Source organism: Geotrypetes seraphini, chromosome 2 (assembly GCF_902459505.1).
Source record: "Geotrypetes seraphini chromosome 2, aGeoSer1.1, whole genome shotgun sequence".
NCBI classification, from domain to species: Eukaryota; Metazoa; Chordata; class Amphibia; order Gymnophiona; family Dermophiidae; genus Geotrypetes; species Geotrypetes seraphini.
In genome coordinates this window covers 308,702,419-308,721,470 of record NC_047085.1, presented here as the reverse complement: position 1 = coordinate 308,721,470, position 19,052 = coordinate 308,702,419, and the positions used below count along the sequence as shown (strand labels likewise).

The window sequence follows — 19,052 nt, the reverse complement described above, 5'->3', positions numbered from 1 at the left end:
TACGGGGACCCGTTTCACTGTAATCGGCTTCTTCAGGGGTCAAAATTCTATAAAGCAAACATAAAGAATATAACAGTTATGAAAATACTAAAAACATCTTCAAACAATTTAAAAAGAAGGACTTACTGTGCAAAAATAGTAAAATACTGTGGTAATATAAGGACAGAGTGCATATTACTTACTGTGTGACTTGACTCGATTAACGAGGCAAAATGGCGCTAGCACTCGGCGGACGCCAATGCATGCGCTTTTAAAGGGTAATTCTAAACCCGATATCAAATTCAAAGCGCATGCTTTGACTAATACTACTTAAAAATTACATGTAAAATTTAGAATCTAGAAAAAGACAGTCCAGTCTACAGTGTTGTTCAATCCATTAGGTGTCAAAGTCTGAAGTTTATAGATCCAACGGATCTCTCTTTGTAGTAAATGCCTTTTCCTATCTCCCCCACGCATATTAGACTCCTCTCTGTCAACACAGAAACATTTCAATTCTTCAAATTTGTGTTGTGCATGAGAGCAATGCTCAACCAGAGGGGCACTGATCCTGTTGTTTTTCAAGTTGGACCTATGTTCTATCATTCTAGTTTTGAAGTTTCTAGTAGTCATCCCTACATAGATTTTTTTGCAGGGACAGACGATGATATAGTCCACATGGTCAGATGAACATGTTAAAAATTTATTTATGTGGTATGACTTGCCATCTCGGGGATTAGTGAACTGGTTTTGAGATACTGTCATAGCACAAAAGGCGTTTACTACAAAGAGAGATCCGTTGGATCTATAAACTTCAGACTTTGACACCTAATGGACTGAACAACACTGTAGACTGGACTGTCTTTTTCTAGATTCTAAATTTTACGTGTAATTTTTAAGTAGTATTAGTGAACGATTAAGATATAAGCGCATGCGCTTTGACTTTGATATCGGGTTTAGAATTACCCTTTAAAAGCGCATGCGTTGGCGTCCGCCGAGTGCTAGCGCCATTTTGCCTCGTTAATCGAGTCAAGTCATACAGTAAGTAATATGCAGTCTGTCCTTATATTACCACAGTATTTTACTATTTTTGCACAGTAAGTCCTTCTTTTTAAATTGTTTTTCAGATCCCCTGTCCCATTGTCCCCATGCACAGCTTCGGGACGTCAAAATGTCCCTTTTTCAGAGACGGCGTTCCGAAGCTGTGTGGGGGGAAAACGCCCGTTTCCCCGCCCGTCACAGCAAAAACCACAAAAAATGAAGGTACAGGTGCCATCCAGAAGCCTTCTCTCTGACGTCAATTCTGACGTTGGAGAGGAAATTCCGGGTCAGCCAATTACTGCCTGGCTGGCATGGAACTTCCTCATTGACATCAGGGAGAAGGGAGCAAATAGGGGAGGGGGTCCCTGACTGCCAGGTAATCAGCTTCCCTCCTTCCCACTCCCTCACAGCACGTGCAGTGTTAGACACCCCCCCCTCTGGATTCTGTTCGCTCTAACATGTGCGCGCTGTGAGGGAGTGGAGGGAGGGAAGCTGCTCTTCTTTTATCCATCAGGAGGCTTTGAAATGATGAACTGAGGGAAGGGGTGAAAAGAGTAATATCTACCCCGACTCCCTCAAAAAAATAAAAAGACGACAAAACTGGTGGGTGATCGTGTTGAGAGGCTGAATGAAGTAGCTCTGATCTTGGTCAGCCACCTCACACGAGCTTCAAGTTCAATGTGTTTTTACTTGTTCGGGCTTTCCCCAGGTAATACTTCGCGTTGTATCAGGGAATCAGTAACTGCATGTAGGAGGATCTCTCTCTCTCTCTCCCTCTTAAGCTGCTTCGCTTTTACATACACAGTGGCTTTCACAAACACTTTGTTAGGCTTTCATTTCTACCTCTTCCTGGATTCCTGTTTCACCCATTTAAACTACGCCCACAGTTCTTCGCTGCTGAAGTGAAGGTGTAAAAACAGACAAAGTGATGCAGATTTCCACACCTTTCATCCACTTATAAACACAAATACTAAGGTATCTAGTGCAAGAAACACAGAGGCAGAATTAAAGGTATACAGAAATGAGGATATACAGAGCCTTAGAGAAAAAAAGAACATAAGAATTGCTAAAAAGTTGACAAGGTGTATATAACACTAATCAGCCTATGTGAATGAAAAAAAATTCAGCTGGTCCCACCGTTGTCAGATTCTGTCCTGTCTTAACTCTCTGATACCATGAATTAAGTTTTTTCGCATATAGCGTGCAGTGTTAGAGCCCCGTTAATGGGAGGGTGGGAAGCTGACTTGGAGGGGGGGAGAAATGCTGTAACACCCAATTGAGGAGAGAAAGGGAAGGAGGGAGAAGGAAGACCAGGAAAGGGAGAGGAGAAGAAAGAGAGATGCCAAGACCATGGGAGGGGAAGGAAGGGAAGGAGACAGATGTTAGACCAGGGGCAAGGAAGAAAGGAGGGAGAGAAAGGAAGGAGAGAAAATGCCAGATAGTGGAGGGGGAGGGATAGATAGAAGAGAAGCAAAGAAGAGAGATGCCAGTCCGTGGGGTTGAGTGGGAAGGAATGAAGAAAGGAAAGGAGAAGAGAGAGATGTCAGAGCATAGGGGAAGGGGGTGGAGACAGAAAAATGGAGAAGGGGTGAAGCTAAAATGAATCATGTACAAAGGAGAGAAGGGGCACAGAACAGTCTATTGAAGGGAAGATGCCATATGGAAGAGACAGAGAGAGGGCAGACATTGGATGGAAAGGGAAGAGAGGGCAGTGAATGGAAGGGGTGAGACAGGGTGAACAGTAGATGGGGTAGAGAGAGGGGAACAGTCACTGAAGTGTGGGGGAGAGGAGGGACAGATGATAAATGGAAGTGTGGGGGAGAGGGGGGACAGACGGTGAATGGAAGTGGGGAGAGGAGGGCAGACTGAATGGAAGAGGGGGAGAGGGGGAGCAGACGCTGGAAGGAAGTGGGGAGGAGAAAGAAAAAAGGGCACATGCTGGATTAAGGGAAGAGGATAGAGTTAGATACTGGAAGGGGTGAGGGAAAGAGGTGGCAAGCTATAGGTAGACACAATGAAAGAGGTAAATTGAGTACTGAATAGTAAGAAAGAATTTAGATAGAGGCAGAAAATAAATTGAGACCAGGAAAGAACAGGAGGAAGGGAGCAGAGAGAGAAAGATGCCAGAGCAGGGGGAAGGGGAGGAGACAGATACCAGACCTGGGAGGAGGAAAAGAGGAAGGAGACAGATACCAGATCTGAGGGGAGATAAAGAGGAGAGAGATATGCTAAAATCTGCTAGGATGAAGGGAGGAAGGAGAGAAAGAGGCAGAGAAAGATGGGGGGTTTTTGTAAGAAGATTAGAAAGACTAGAGAGAGAAAGGCCTGGACCAAAGGGGAAAGGCAGGAGGCAGATACAGGACTATGGGAGGTTCAGACAGAGGGGGAGAGACCCTGAGGAAGATCAAAGAGATGAAAGATCATAACAGAGGAGGGAGAGAGAGGGAGACCTGGAATAAAGGTACAAAGGAGGGTAACAGAGGGAAAAGAGAGAGAGACCTGGTCCCAAAGGGGATGGGGCTGAATTGTGAAAGAAATGTTGGATGCGAAAGAAAAAAGATTGGATGCACAGTCAGAAAAGGAAGTGCAACCAGAGACTCTTGAAATCACCAGACAACAAAGGTAAGAAATATGATTTTATTTTCAATTTAGTGATCAAAATGTGTCTGTTTTGAGAATTTATATCTGCTGTCTATATTTTGCACTATATTTGTCTGTTTTTCTATAGTTACTGAGGTGACATTGTATATTTTAAAGTCATCTGCCTTGACATCTTTGAAAACCCCCCGAAACTCAAAAATTATAATTAACATTTTCTCTGCGTACAGTGTGCTTTGTGTTTTTAAAAATTTTATGTTTACCATTATGAATTAATAAGATATTGTGTGTACGGTACATGAAAAATGAATGGAAGAAACTGGGAGCAGGGCTGGGGTGGGGCTAGGGCAGGATTGAGGGCGGGACTGAATATTAATAGATGTCCAATTTTGATGAAAAAATAAATGGTAACGTTATCCATACCTCAACTCTCTCACTATCTATGGTTTGTACCATGTATACTACAATTAATTAATAAAGACTTCATTAAGATCATCAGTTCCACAGTTGCTTTCTTTGGTTTTGCAGTCAGAAGGAAATGCATCCAGAGACTCATGAAATCACCAGCCAACAAAGGTAGGAAAAATTATTTTATTTTCAATTTAGTGATCGAAATGTGTCCGTTTTGAGAATTTATATCTGCTGCCTACATTTTGCATTATATTTTTTCAATTTTCTATAGTTGTTACTGAGATGACATTGCATATTTTAAAGTCATCTGCCTTGATTTCTTTAAAACCTCCCCGAATATAAATGATTATTAACATTTTCTCTGCATACAGTGTACTTTGTTGTTTTTTTAAATTTGTGGTTACCATTATGTATTAATAAGATTATATTGTGTATATATGAAAAATGGATAGAAGAAATTGCATTACAATTAGTACTATTATTATGGAGGTGGGGCCAGGGGCAGAGCCTAGGCAGGTCTAGGATGGAGCCTTGTGGAGCTTGGGCGGGGGTACTCGGTTGATATTTGTTAGACTTAGGGGGTACTTGGATGAAAGAAGTTGAGAAACACTGCCTTAGATCTTATAGTGCTTTATAGCTTTTACTGCAGTCCTGTTAGTTTAAACCAGGGGTGCCCAACGCGTCGATCACGATCGACAGGTCGTTCGCTCAGGCAACCCCAGTCGATCGCACAGCAGGTTCCCTTCTTCCCTTCTCTTTTTTTCCCCTCCTGACTGGCCCGCCTCTTAAAGAACGCTGGCCTATCAGAGTGCTGGAAGGGCGGGGTGAAGGTCGGTGGGGGACGGAGCTCAGCACATCACAAGAAATAGAAGTGCATGTAATGATTGAGGTAAGAGCGAGGCCTAATGTTGCCCAATATACAATTTAAAAACCCCCAAAATCGGCCTCCCAATCAGTGGCGTACCGAGGTGGGGCGGTCCGCCCCCGCCCCGGGTGCACGGCTTGGAGGGATGCACAGCCGTCCGGGTCCTCCTGCCCTTCCTTTCCACCGGTCTGCGCATGGGGTTCGCACCCGCCACCCAAATGGTGCTGTTGGTTATCGCGAGACTCGCGGGAGTTGACGACACCATTCGAGCGTCGGCGCAGGACCAGGCAGGCGCAAGCCCCGAGCGCGGACCGAGGGAAAAGAAAGGCAGGATGACCTGGACCTGGCCGGCTGTGCACCCCTCCAAGCCGTGCACCCGGGCGGATCGTCCCCCTTCTAAATCCATTGTCCTTGTCTTTTATTCAGTTCCACTAATGAGCATTGTGACAGGCAGTTCTTATGGGGCAGTTCTTGGAAGTATTTCTTTGTTTTTCTGTGCCTAAGTATTCTATTAATTTAACTTCCTTATTCCTGTGGGGATCTCCAAAGGAGACGAATGGGAGACGGCTGGTGGCAGGTGGTACTTTAGCAATTCTTACAGGTTGCCATAGGCCTCAGGAGCTGTCTTCCCTCTGCCGTGGTCCTGCCCCTCCTCTAAGTCAGAGAAAGGCTTGGGGCAGAGGGAAGACAGCTCCTGAGGCCTATGGCAACCTGCAAGGATCGCTAAAGTACCAGCGATCCTCTCTGCAGACTGCTCCCTGCTGGAATTAGGTAAATGGATATGGGGAGGGTAGGCCTTCGGGGGGGGAGTGCAGTCCTTCAAGGGGTAGTGCAGGCCTTCAGGGGGGGAGTCAACCTTTGAGGGGGAATGTGCAGACCTTCAGGGGGGGGTCAGGCCTTCGGGGGAGGGGGGCTGTATAATAAAAAAATATTTGAACATAAATACAAAGTACACTCGGTGTGTGTATATATATATATATATATATATATATAAATAAATATATATATATGTTTAGCATTTTTATTGTTGGTAGATCATTTTGACTTGGTCATTTTAAAAGTAGCTCGCAAGCCCAAAAAGTGTGGGCACCCCTGGTTTAAACCCTGTGTGCTTCCTAACTTTTATTGCAGCCTTGCTAGCCATGTATTGTGCTTGCTAATTTTCAGTCTCAGTAGCCGTATCATATAGTACTTGCTAGGGTTACCAGACGTCCGGATTTCCCCGGACATGTACTCCTTTTCAGGATATGTCCGGGGGTCTGGAATCTGGATGACTTTTCAAAACCTATCTGTACAAATGTTTAATACTTGATATATATTTGTGAAAATTATACATTTTAAAAAAACAACAAACCCAGAACTTTGGGTTTTGAAAAGCTTCCGATGTTGGGACAGCATCTGTGGATGCAATGCAGTGATCTCACGTGCACACATGCAACATCATTGCGTCGCATGTGCAGATGCCGCCTTAACGCATGAACAGGTTAAGGGGGTGTGGCTAAGGGCAGGGTGGGGCGTGACATGGGCAGAAGTGGGTGTGCCCGGAGCGTGCCCATGGGTCCGGATTTTCCTTCAGGAAAATCTGGTAACCCTAGTGCTTGCTAACTTTTACTCCTGTGCCTGCTATGGCAGTATGCACTAACCTTTGATTGTGGCCTGCCAAGCTTAAGAAATAAAAAGTGATGACTCTCTAACTGTCCTTTTAATGTGCAGGTTTCTTAGGGGCGAGCACACTGGTGAGTATGTACTATGTTTACCTATATGACTATACAGATGTTTAGTTGTTATGTTTAAATGATTTTTATTACTTTTGAAAACACACAACTTCAGCAAATATAACCAAACATGGAATAAACAGTTTTTCCCCAACAATCCCTCCCACCCCCCCTTCCCAACATCCCACAGAACAATCCTGCAAATAAAAAGGAAAGGTATTACAGAATTATAGGTCAATTGTTCAGAATTCTGCTGCGTGCATGAGGTGTGAAGTCATTCCAAAAGGGTTCCCAAAGCGCACAAAAACGGCGTCCTTTTGGAGATTCAAGATCTGGGAAGCTGCGACATTCCAAGGCTGCTTGTGTAATCAGAAGGGAGCACCAATGTTGGACAGAAGGCACCTCTGGCTGCATCCAAACTGTTAAAATAGCTTTTTTCCCCCAATAATATAGCGCGCTATGCAAAAGCTGTCATACCCTGTGGTTTGGGGAATATCTTGTGCTGACCGAACATTGAATCTGGTGTATGCATCCAACAGCGATGCCAGATGCATGACACATATCAGCCCAAGGTCATCCAGAATGTAGAAACCCTCGAACAATACCAAAATTGATGACTCAAGGAAGCATAGGGAGCAGAACACTTAAAACAACGGTGAGACTGACTAATGTGCATCCAATGTGCTTGTGTTGGATATATGTAGAGCTGAAGCAAAAACTTGTGCTGTAGTTCCCAATGCGTGATATCAGATGTCAATTTCAGAGCTCTCTTCAAGGCTCTGCTAATAAATTGTGCTAAAAGATAACAATGGAATTCCGCCAACCAGAGTCCCACCACAATGTCACAGTTTGACCCCGGTTGAAAATCATGTACCCACATGGTGAAAACAAAGTGGAATAACACTTTGTGCTGAGAAGCTAAACATGTCTGAAAGCGCCTCTTGGTTTGCTTTTGTAATTTGGCCAGGTGGCAGAGATTGTAGATAGTGTTGAATCTGCTAATAATGGAACACATCAGAGTCTGGCAAGAAAAACACATGCTTCAACTAGTCAAATGTATAGAGTACACCTTCATCATCATCAAACAGTTGGAACAGAAATTGTAAACCTTTTGTTTGCCATATTCAAATAGCTTGACATTGAATACCTGGAAGAAAATCCACATTACCCTGAATTGGCAGAAAAGGAGAAATGCTTGGAGATAACTTAAGGACACAGCATACCCAACACCAGGTCCTATAAGCAGGTTGCAGTTGAAGCAAGCCAATCAGAAGGGGTTCCCTGATTGGCAAAATCTACAAAATCATTATAGCTTGCAGGTCCTATGCTTCCAGACAAATTTCCTAGGACATCAGGCCGCCCGGTGGTATAAATTAATATCTGAAGTCTTGAATAAAAAAAAACCAAAATCTAGTCTTAGAGACATTTGAGCATAGAGATAAAGCAGTATATTTCTGTGTCTCAATGACCACGAATTTGGACTTGGAGGATGAGATGTACAGTGTCAGCATCTATGAGACAAACATGGTTTTTCTTGTTACATAGTTCTTTTTGGACCACTGTTAGGTTACAAAAGTTAGACAGTTCTAAATTTAATAGATGCTGGCACTGTCATCTAGACATTGGGACACTGGATCATCTGTTGTTCTATTGTCCTTTGAAACTCAACTTTTGGAAGTCAATATGGGGACAGATTAATACCATACTGTAATCATCAATTCCATTAACATATGAGGTAGTCAAATGTGGAACATTATTGCATATTAAGCCCCCCTTGGAACATTATAAATGCTGGCTTTTCCTAATTATGACTGGGATAGCTATGCAGATGGTAACTTGAAATTGCTCCAGCTATAGGTATGAAAAAATGAATGCTGACATGTTGGGGCATACTAATTTATTTAAACTGGTTTGGAGCCCATTGACGTCTTTTATTTCTTCATTGTAGTTGTCTTTTGTCTTTAATTTTTGTTTATTTCCACACACATCCAGGGCTATTTCTATCTTAATCTTAGCCCTTTGAATATATACATCCAGGGTGGGTTTACATTACTATTTTAAATAGGGAAAGGTTGTTGAAAGAATCTATGTATTTGTGTTTTTATTGATTAATCATTGGGTGGGTGGGATAAAATGGTTGCTCATGTATGTCTGAAAGATGAATGTGCTTTTCTTGATTTATTATATGTTTATATACTTGTGTATTGCACTGTTAATATTTGGAAAATCAATAAAGAATTAAAAAACAAACAAACATATGTTACCCATGAGATCATGGTGCTTCATGTTCCCAGGGGTCAGTTCTGTGGGTACCCATAAATGCCTCCCAAGCACCGACAGAAACTTCAACTGACCCTCACCCTGCTACACCATCAGAAGATGCTCATGCTTCACATGGGGGGAATCCAAACAACCACAATACTGCGGACAGTCGTGACTAACAACTCCAGCCTATAAAGTGGGTCTATGGACCTGATTGAGAACAGGGCAGTCTGTGGATCAAGAAATCTGAATTTTTGGCAGGAAAGTTTGTTGGGCTGACCTGACTGAGAACAGGGAAGTCTGTTGATCATGAGTTTGAATTTTGGTGTATATGAAATCCCTTGCAGTTGTGGCCTATCTTACATCAGTGAAACTGTACATGCTAAAGAGGAAAGACTGAAAGAGCACAAGAGACACCACAAGCTATGCAAGACAGAAAAATCATCTGTAGCCCTCCGTGTCAGGGAAATTGGTCATACAATCCCGGAGAAAGAAGACTGCTGGTGGCCAAAAAGAATCAAAGAGGCAATAGAAATAGCAAGACACCCCAATAACTTCAATACAGATAAAGGGCTCTCTGTAAACAAAGCATTGCACCTCTCATACAAAATAAATTTAGCGCAAAAAAGACAGGGTGAAGACAAACGCCTTTTTCCTCCATCTCAAACGCTCTTTTCTGACAGAATTTAACAGTGGGACCTCAGACTCTCCAGAATTTAAAAATTGGGCCCATGAACTTTCCTGACAAAATTAAAATTCAAACTTGGATTTACAACTAACTTTCCTGCTAAAATTCAAATTCATGACCAACAGATTTCCCTTTTCTTAATCAGGTTAGCCCAACAAACTTTCCCACGAGAAGTTCAATTTTTTTTGACACACACACAAAGCACAGTTACTTACCGTAACAGGTGTCATCCAGGGACAGCAGGCAGCTATTCTCACATATTGGTGACGTCATCAGCGGAGCCCGGATGCGGAAGCTCGCAAGCAGACTTGCTTGAAGAAACTCGAAGTTTCGAGTAGACCGCACCGCGCATGCGCGAGTGCCTTCCCACCCAGCGCAGGACGCATCTCCTCAGTTTAGATAGCTAGCAGAGAAGCCAACCAGGGGAGATGGGTGGGTTGTGAGAATATCTGCCTGCTGTCCCTGGATAACACCTGTTACGGTAAGTAACTGTGCTTTATCCCAGCACAAGCAAGCAGCCTATTCTCACATATGGGTGACCTCCAAGCTAACCAAAATGGGATGGTGGGAGTGTTGGCAATTTAAGAGAATAAATTTTGTAATACTGTTTGGCCAAACTGTCCATCCCGTCTGGAGAAAGTATCCAGACAATAGTGAGAAGTGAAAGTATGAACCGAGGACCAAGTAGCAGCCTTGCAAATTTCCTCAATAGGTGTAGATCTGAGGAAAGCTACTGAAGCTGCCATTGCTCTAACTTTATGGGCTGTGACTCTACTGTGTAGGGGTAATCCAGCCTGGGCATAGCAGAATGAGATACAAGCAGCCATCCAGTTGGAGATGGTATGCTTAGAGATAGGGTGTCCCAACTTATTTGGATCAAAGGAAACAAAAAGTTGAGGAGTAGTTCTGTGTGGTTTGCTGTGTTCCAAATAGAAGGCCAAAGCACGTTTACAGTCCAGAGTGTGAAGAGGTACTTCTCCAGGATGAGAATGAGGCTTTGGAAAGAACACTGGAAGAACAATAGATTGATTGAGATGAAATTCCGATACCACTTTAGGGAGAAATTTTGGATAAATACGTAGGACCACCTTATCATGATGAAACACCGTGAAAGGTGGATCAGCAACTAAGGCTTGCAGCTCACTGACTCGTCGAGCAGAAGTGAGGGCAATGAGAAACACCACTTTCCTTCAGATGAGCCTTGTCAATTGGTTCAAATGGAAGCTTCATCAGTTGAGCAAGGACAATATTGAGGTCCAAAACCACAGGAGGTGATTTGAGAGGAGGTTTGACATTGAAAAGTCTTTTCATGAATCTGGAAACCACCAAATGAGCAGAGAGGGGTTTCCCTTCAATAGGCTGATGGAAAGCCGCAATTGCACTGAGATGGACTCGGATCAATGTAGACTTGAGGCCAGAAGTGGATAAGTGCAAAAGGTAATCCAAAACAGAAGATAAGGAGGAATGCTGAGGCTCCTTATGAGAAAAGCACCATGTAGAAAATCTAGTTCTTTTTTGGTGATAGCATTGTCTAGTGGTGGCTTCCTAGAAGCCTCTAAAACGTCTCTTACAGATTGAGAAAACTGAAGAGGGGTCATGTTGAGAGGTACCAAGCTGTCAGGTGTAGAGACTGCAGGTTGGAATGAAGCAGAGATCCCTGACTCTGTGTAAGCAGAGAAGGAAAAACTAGTAGACGGTATGGCTCCCTGCTGCTGAGTTAAATTAGAAGGGAGTATCAAGGTTGTCTTGGCCACCGAGGAGCAATCAGAATCATGGTGGCATGATCATTCTTCAACTTGACCAGTCTTGAGAATGAGAGGGAATGGAGGGAATGAGAGGGAATATAGGAAGAGATTCGTCCATTCCAGAAGAAAAGCATCTGCCTCGAGGCGATGAGGAGAGTATATCCTGGAGCAGAACTGAGGCAGTTTGTAGTTGTGGGGAGCTGCAAAGAGGTCTATCTGAGGTGTTCCCCACTGTGAAAAAATGTGATGAAGAGGCGAGGAATGGAGTGTCCATTCGTGAGGTTGCAGAAGATGACTCAAGTTGTCCACTAAGCAATTCTTCGCCCCTTTGATATAAACAGCTTTGAGGAAGGTGTTGTGACAGATTGCCCAGTCCCAAACCTTCAGAGCTTCTTGACAAAGAGAGGCAGATCCCGTCCCTCCCTGTTTGTTGACATAATAAATGGCGACTTGGTTGTCCGTCCGAATGAGGACTACCTGGTCGTGAAGAAGATGTTGAAAAGCGTTGAGAGCCTTGAGGATCGCTCTGAGTTCCAACAGATTGATATGACACTGACGATCCATACTGGTCCAGAGGCCTTAAGTACGGAGACCATCGAGATGAGCACCCCAAATGTAGGTCAAAGAATCTGTCGTGAGGACCTTCTGATGGGGGGCGTTTGAAAAAGCAAGCCTCTGGAGAGATTAGAAGAGAGCATCCACCAACGGAGAGACTGCTTCAATGAACTGTTATGTGTTGAGAAAGTGGGTCGCAAACCTGCGTCCATTGAGATGCCAGAGTCCACTGAGGAATTCTGAGGTGAAGTCTGGCAAAAGGAGTCACATGTACTGTGGAGGCCATGTGACCTAGGAGTACCATCATGTGTCTCGCTGAGATGGAAGACCGAGAAGACACTGTATGACAGAGTTGAAGAAGAGCTTCCAGACGTTGTTGTGGGAGGAATGCTCTGAGTTGGACAGTGTCCAGAACAGCTCCATTGAATTGTAGATTCTGTGAGGGCTGAAGTTGGGATTTGGGAAAGTTGATTTCGAATCTCAAACTTTGTAGGAACCAGGTAGTCCATTGGGTCGCTACAATAATCCCTTGAGATGTTGAATCTTTAATGAGCCAGTCGTCGAGGTAGGGAAATATCTGAAGACCATGGTTTCGTAGAGCTGCTGCTACCACTACCAGGCACTTGTGAACACTCTGGGAGATGAAGCCTGGCCGAAGGGCAGCACTCTGTATTGATAATGCAGATTCCCCATCCGAAATCTGAGATATTGACGGGTGATATGGGGATATGAGTGTAGGCCTCCTTGAGATCCAGAGAGCATAACCAGTCATTCTGCTCGAGAAGGGTATAAAGGGATGCCAGGGGCAACATTCAAAATTTTTCTTTGACCAAAAATTTGTTGAGGGCCCTGAAATCCAGAATGGGCCGCAGATCGCCCGTCTTCTTCGGAACAAGGAAGTAACGGGAGTAAAACCCCTTGTTCTGCTGTTCCACAGGAACTGGTTCAATGGCATGGAGACAAAGCAGAGCTTGAGCTTCCTGAAGAAGAAGGGCGGTCTGGGAAGGATTGGAAGGATACTCTCTTGGAGGAAGCTCTGGTGGAACCTGAGTGAAATGAAGAGAGTATCCTTCCCTGATGATGGTGAGCACCCAGAGGTCGGATGTAATAGTCATCCATCGGTGGTAAAAATGATGGAGACGACCTCCTGTAGGGGGAAGAGAAGTCAGAGTCAGAACGGTAGAGGTTATGCTCTGTTTTAAACAGTCAAAAAGGTTGAGTAGCCTTAGGTGCAGCAGAAGGTTGAGGTTTTTGTTGCTTCTGAGGCTGCTGTTTCTTAAGAGGAGGGTGATTGTAAGGAGCCATCCTCGGAGCAAAACGCCATTGATAAGAGCAGGGTGTGTAGGTTTGGCAGGAGCTGGCTTTGGCTTAGGTCTGACAATAGAAGCAAAGGATTTTTCATGTTCAGACAATTTCTTGGTGGTTGCCTCAATAGATTCATCAAAGAGGTCATTGCCCGCGAAAGGAATATTAGCTAAGCGATCCTGAAGATTAGGGTCCATGTCAATAGTATGAAGCCAGGCAAGTGGACGCATGGCTACAGAGCAAGCAGCTGCCCGGGCAGAGAACTCGAAGGCATCATAAGGTGACTGGAGGAGATGTAATTGGAGTTGTGATAAAGAAGCAAGGACTTCTTGAAATTCAAAGTGTTTTTGAGTATCCAAATAAGTCAAGAATTTTGGTAATAGAGAAATGAGGAACTCAAAATAAGTAATAAAATGAAAATTATAATTGAGGACTTTAGAGGATATCATGGCATTTTGATAGATGCGACGTCCAAATTTGTCCATAGTTTTCCTTTCCCTTCCAGGAGAAACAGTGGCATAAACCTTGGAAGGATGGGACCTCTTCAAGGAGGACTCAACTAGCAGGGACTGATGAGATAACTGTGAGTTGCCAAACCCTTTGCGACGTACAGTTTTATACCTAGAGTCCAATTTGCCTGGAACAGCCGGTATAGTATAAGAGGTCTCCAGGCATCGACCAAAAGTCTGAGACAAAAGGTTGTGAAGAGGAAGCTTAAGAGACTCTGCCGGAGGTTGAGGAAGATGCATGACTTCGAGGTACTCCTTAGAGTATTTGGAACCAGCATCTAATTGAAGATCCAAGTCAACAGCCATCTGACAAAGAAAAGATGAGAAAGATAGCTGATCCGCCAATGCTTTGCCTCGAGAAGGACTCGAGGACATTGAGGCAGCCTGGGTCGAAGATGAAGCTTCGGCAGGAAAAAAGGCATCAAAAGAATATGAAGACTTGGACGAAGCAATCGAAACCGCTGCATCCTCGAGGTTCGGAAGTGGAGACCTCGAGCTAGGAGTCAGCGGTCTAGTCGAAGTAGGAGTAGAGCGAGGCTTAGTTGAAGAGGGACGTTCTTTAGAAGAAGAACTATGCCTGGAAGTATGCCTCGATGAAGGCCTCGATCGTCGGTGAGAACGATGCTTGGAAGCAGATCTCAAAGATTGAGGAGACTTCGCTTCGGAGACAGAAGCAGCCGATGCCACCAAAGAATGGATAGGACTGGAGGCTGTAGAGCGAAGCTCCAGAGGCTTGATGGAGGAACCTCGATGCACTCCCAAAGACTCTGCTCCTTGGATAGAGTGTGAGGATTCCTGCTGAGGCACTTGCAAAGATCCTGCTCCTTGCTTCACGTGCTTGGATACCAGACCAGACACTTGCAGAAACTCTGCTACCTGCAAAGAGTGTGTAAGTTCAGACTGAGGCAAAGGAAGCAGTTTGACCTCGCGGGAGTCTGCTGAATGCCCAGATTGGATGAGAGGAAGAAGCTTCGGTCCCATATTAGTAAGGAACTGAATGAATTGCTTCTCCAGCATGGTCTGGAAAGAAGCCGGCAAGGATGGATCCGCGTCTGAAACCAGACCACCTGCTTTGGCTCAACCGAGGCAGTGTAAATGTGCTTCGACTTGGAAGTCTTAGGCACTTTGAGCACCACCGCTGGAACTTTCTGCTGAGCTATCTGACCTGAGGAAACAGGGGAAGATACAGTAAGTGTCATTGAAGAGAGAGCTGCTGCAAACGACGAAGGTCTGATGAGGTTCAAGGTAGAAGCAGGAGGAGTCTCGGTTGAAGGTGAGGCCGAGGGCGCCTTCGATGTCAAGGGATCGGAAGAAGAATCCATCCCGAACAGCTTCTCCACCAAAAGGTGACGACATTTAAGGGCTCGAGGTTGAAGAGTAGCACAGTGCTTGCACAACTTTGGGTGATGTTCCGGCCCAAGGCACTTGAGGCACCTACGGTGTGGGTCCGTAAGGGAAATCGCACGCTGGCACTGGCTACACTTCTTGAAGCCTGTGACAGGCCGGGACAAAGGAGGAAAAATAGCCGCCGCAAAATCGAAGCCCTTGGGCTGCGGCCGAGCGGCCTGCCTCGGCAAACGGACGGAAGATTGAAATTTTTAAAAAAATTTTTTAAACTAGAAATAAAAGAAATAAAGGAAGAACAGCGATTCATGAAGAAAAAAATACAAACCGCGGTTCAGAGAAGGCATAAAGTAACGAAGTTAAACGCAGAGAGTCAAAGACGATCTTCTCGGCTCCACGGAAAACTTAGAACTGAGGAGACGCGCCCTGTGCTGGGTGGGAAGGCACTCACGCATGCACAGTGCGGTCGACTTGAAACTTCGAGTTTCATCAAGCAAGTCTGCTTGGAAGCTTCCGCATCCGGGCTCTGCTGACGACATCACCCATTTGTGAGAATAGGCTGCCTGCTTGTCCTGGGATAAATTATCTTATTCTCAAACAGCTCCTAGAAAAACTGTAACAATAACATTCATTTATAATTTTTCCAAACTATTCTATCTTAAAGTAAGAATACTTGTACAGTATTTTCATCCAACTGCCTTTATTTACAAATATCAGTCCTATGTGAAGGACTTTCAAAAATTGAAAAAAATCCTAGTTCAGCTTCCAGAGGGATCTACAAAGAGAGTTTAGTGTAGATTACACATAGCACAAAAAGAAGCTCCTAAAGATATTAAAGAGAGTAAAATATACTTGGATGGAAAATGTTAATCAATTAGCACAAAATACAACAGAAAATATAGTAACATTGTCTAGTTAAATTGAAGTCTGAAAAAATTAGAAATAATTACTAGAAGCATGCAGAAAAAAATAGATGCAGCACCATTTTGCACAGCATTATGGGTATGATATTACTGGGCAATGCTGAACTGTTGAGAGCGGAGGAAGCAACTAGAGAAATAATAACTTGATTCTGTCTTTCCTGCCCTCACTTGGAGGCAGATCATCTGAAATTTGTTCCTGTAACTGTCATGCCATGTATTTTCACCTTGAAATTTTTGTGTATTAAAACTTGAGAAAGTGGGCATAGAGCATGTTCAGTTATATGTTGTTGCTTTACAGCAGCCATTTTTTAAGGCAACACACATGCTCAGTAGTTGCATGTAACAAACAGGAAGGAGGGGTTTTCTTAGTGCTGCACAGAGTCCTGAAGAGATTGCAGACCTGTATTACCAACAGGAAAGCAGTAGGACTAAAACTGGTGAAATCTGTGGACACTTACTTTTCTGATTAGTGTTCAATGATTTAGTAAGATGCACATTATAGGTATCTGTTTTTGTATATATGAATTTGTGTAATTTAAACAAGATATTTCAATGCTTAACTTGTAGGCAAAAACGTAAGTGTGTGCAGGGCTAGCTTTAGAGGGAAACAAAAGGGCAGCTGCCCTGGGCTCCAAGGCTCTGGGAGGCCCATATGGCTCAGCATGTCTTCCCCCTTCTCTCTGCGCCGGTCCGATGTAACCCCTCACCTTCTGTCTCGCTGAAAAATCTGCCAGCCTCGGCTGCGATTCAGAAATATTGCTTGCAGTTCCTCTATAATGTAATTAATTTCCCTTCTTCCCTCATGTAGCGAGTATTGGTTTAATGTTTGTATGAACCTGTCTTCGTCAACAATTTTTTAAATAAACTTAATATATTCTAACTCTATATGTACACCACTTAGACTATTAGATAGGCAGTATATCAAATTAAAATTTAACTCTTCTTGCTTTCCATATGTCATGGTCTACCTGGGCGGAAACAGGAAGCTGCGTCATTGGGGAACAGACTGTGGAAGACGGAAAGCAAGAAGAGGATCTGCGGGCAATATTTCTGAATCGCTGCCAAGAATGGTGGATTTTTCAGTAAGATAGAAAGTGAGGGCGACATCGGACTGACGTGGAGAGAAGAGGGAGAACATGCTGGGCCAAGGAAGCCCCCTGGACTAACTTTTTCTTTTTTAAGTACGAAGGGGGAGAGTATTAAAAGAAGTGCCAGACTGAACATTGGGGGACTGCTTATGGGGCCGGAAACAGAGGAGAGAGAGAGATGGTGGGCAATGGTCTGAATGGTGAGACGTTGGACCTGGGGAGTTACTTGAAGGGAGGACTATTGGGAAGAGAAAGGGCTAGATGGTGAACCTGGGGAAGGGAGAGAGGAAGGCAGTAGGGAGAGTTATGGGATGGGGGGGGGGTCAGTTGGAAAGAGAAAAGGAGAGGTTGGACCTGGGGATGGAAGGGAGGGAGAAATGTTAGGCCTGGGAGTGGAAGGGAGAGAGAGATGGAGCATCTCTTTTTTCCTCTCCATCTCATTGTTCAGCATCTACAGGGGGAGGGAAGAAGAACAACAGAAAACAGAAGGAGCAAATTGTTGGACCATGGGGGTGGGGGAATGGAGAAGGAGAGATGGACCCAAGGGAGTAGGAGGGAAGAGAGATGGGATAAAAGATGCTAGAGGATGTAGAGAAAGGGACAGGAAGATATAACCTGACCAATGGAGAGAGGGAGGGGGTATTCTGAAAGTGGTGATCTATTTGGATGAGGTCAAGATGAATGAGAGGACAGTGAGTATAGTGGTAGAAATGTGGTAAAAGGGAGTACTGTAGATAGAAGGAAATAGGCTGGGAAAGGAGTGAGATAGGAAATGGGAGAACTAGGGACTAAGAAATGGATAATTGAGAGGTAGCTCAAAATTGAAAAGAAGGGTGAGAAAGAGGGCAAGATTTGAGTGGGCAGAGGCAGAAAAGAAAAAGTTAGGATAGTTGAAAGGGAAAAATCAATATGATGGAGACAGGCATAAGGAGAGAATGGAACAAGAGAGGAGATAAAATGGACAGCAGACACTGGAAAGAGAATTAGTAGAAGATAGACAACAAGCAGAAAGAGAAACTGGGAATGAAAATGATGGAAAAACAAAATGTCCAGAAAACAAGGTAGAATAAACTGTTTTATTTTGAATTTATTAAATGAAACATGTTAGCTTTGGGATATGTGCATCACAATTATTTTTGTATTGTGTTCAGTGGCATAGTCATACAGCTGATTTAGGGGAGGGACTGGAGCCCAGAATTAGTGGATGGGCAACAAAGTTTCTCCTAACCTGAGTGCAATATATAAATACTTGAGCTAGTGGGGATTCCCAAGCCCTGCCAACTGAAGACATCTTCCTCCAGTCTGGCAACCAGAAATCTCCAAGATTTGCAGCTAATGGTAATATCCGCAAGATGCCACTGCTTTCATGCATCCATGAAAGCCAAGCGGGGGCAGGGAGGAGGGATGGCAGCAGCAACAGCTCTGCAATATTGCTGTCAGCTGCAGAACTTGAAAAGTTCTGGTCACTGGACCAGAGGAGAAGGGGGGGGGGAAGTGGCCTTCAGTTGGTGAGGCTTGGGGATCCGCACCAGCTACAGCAGGGGAGAAAAGTTCATTTTGAGGGGGTTTAACCTCAAAGTGGGAGGTCCAGCCCCCTCTCACATGGTTATGCCACTGATTGTGTTCAAAATGAAATACAAGTTGCTGAGTTTAACTTTTTGGGATTTCCAGTTCAGCTTTGGTATTCATATTTCTATTTCTAATTTGTAATCCATTGTTCTATATTTGGTGAAGGTCTGTCTGTCTGTTTTGTGTGGGTAGGTGGGGAAATAGGGAGATGAGTAGGTAGAAGAGAGGGCATCCGTTCTTAATTTCTACCTTGGGCCGCAGCATGTCTAAAACTGGCCCTGTGTATGTGTGTTCCCTGAGCTCCTCTTAATGCATTTCCATAGGGTTCTTGGTGGCTGCTATGATAGGGTTCAAGTCAATGAATCTTAATCAGGGCAAAAATGTTGAATGAGACACATGAAATGGCAGTAATGCTTGAATAATAGCATGTGCTCTAATAGTTCAATGTGACTATTGAT

The 19,052-nt window shown here is 44.1% G+C and overlaps 1 long non-coding RNA gene across 1 annotated transcript in view; it reads left to right on the top strand.

Annotated features, from left to right (window-relative positions):
• The window catches only part of LOC117353718, a 29,312-nt gene extending 12,034 nt beyond the window's left edge, over positions 1-17,278 (top strand). The window contains exons 2-4 of the long non-coding RNA XR_004538005.1: positions 4,144-4,191; positions 6,605-6,627; positions 16,920-17,278. This is a non-coding gene — a long non-coding RNA (uncharacterized LOC117353718). The remainder of the gene's footprint in view (positions 1-4,143; positions 4,192-6,604; positions 6,628-16,919) is intronic.
• The last annotated feature ends 1,774 nt before the right edge of the window (positions 17,279-19,052 follow it).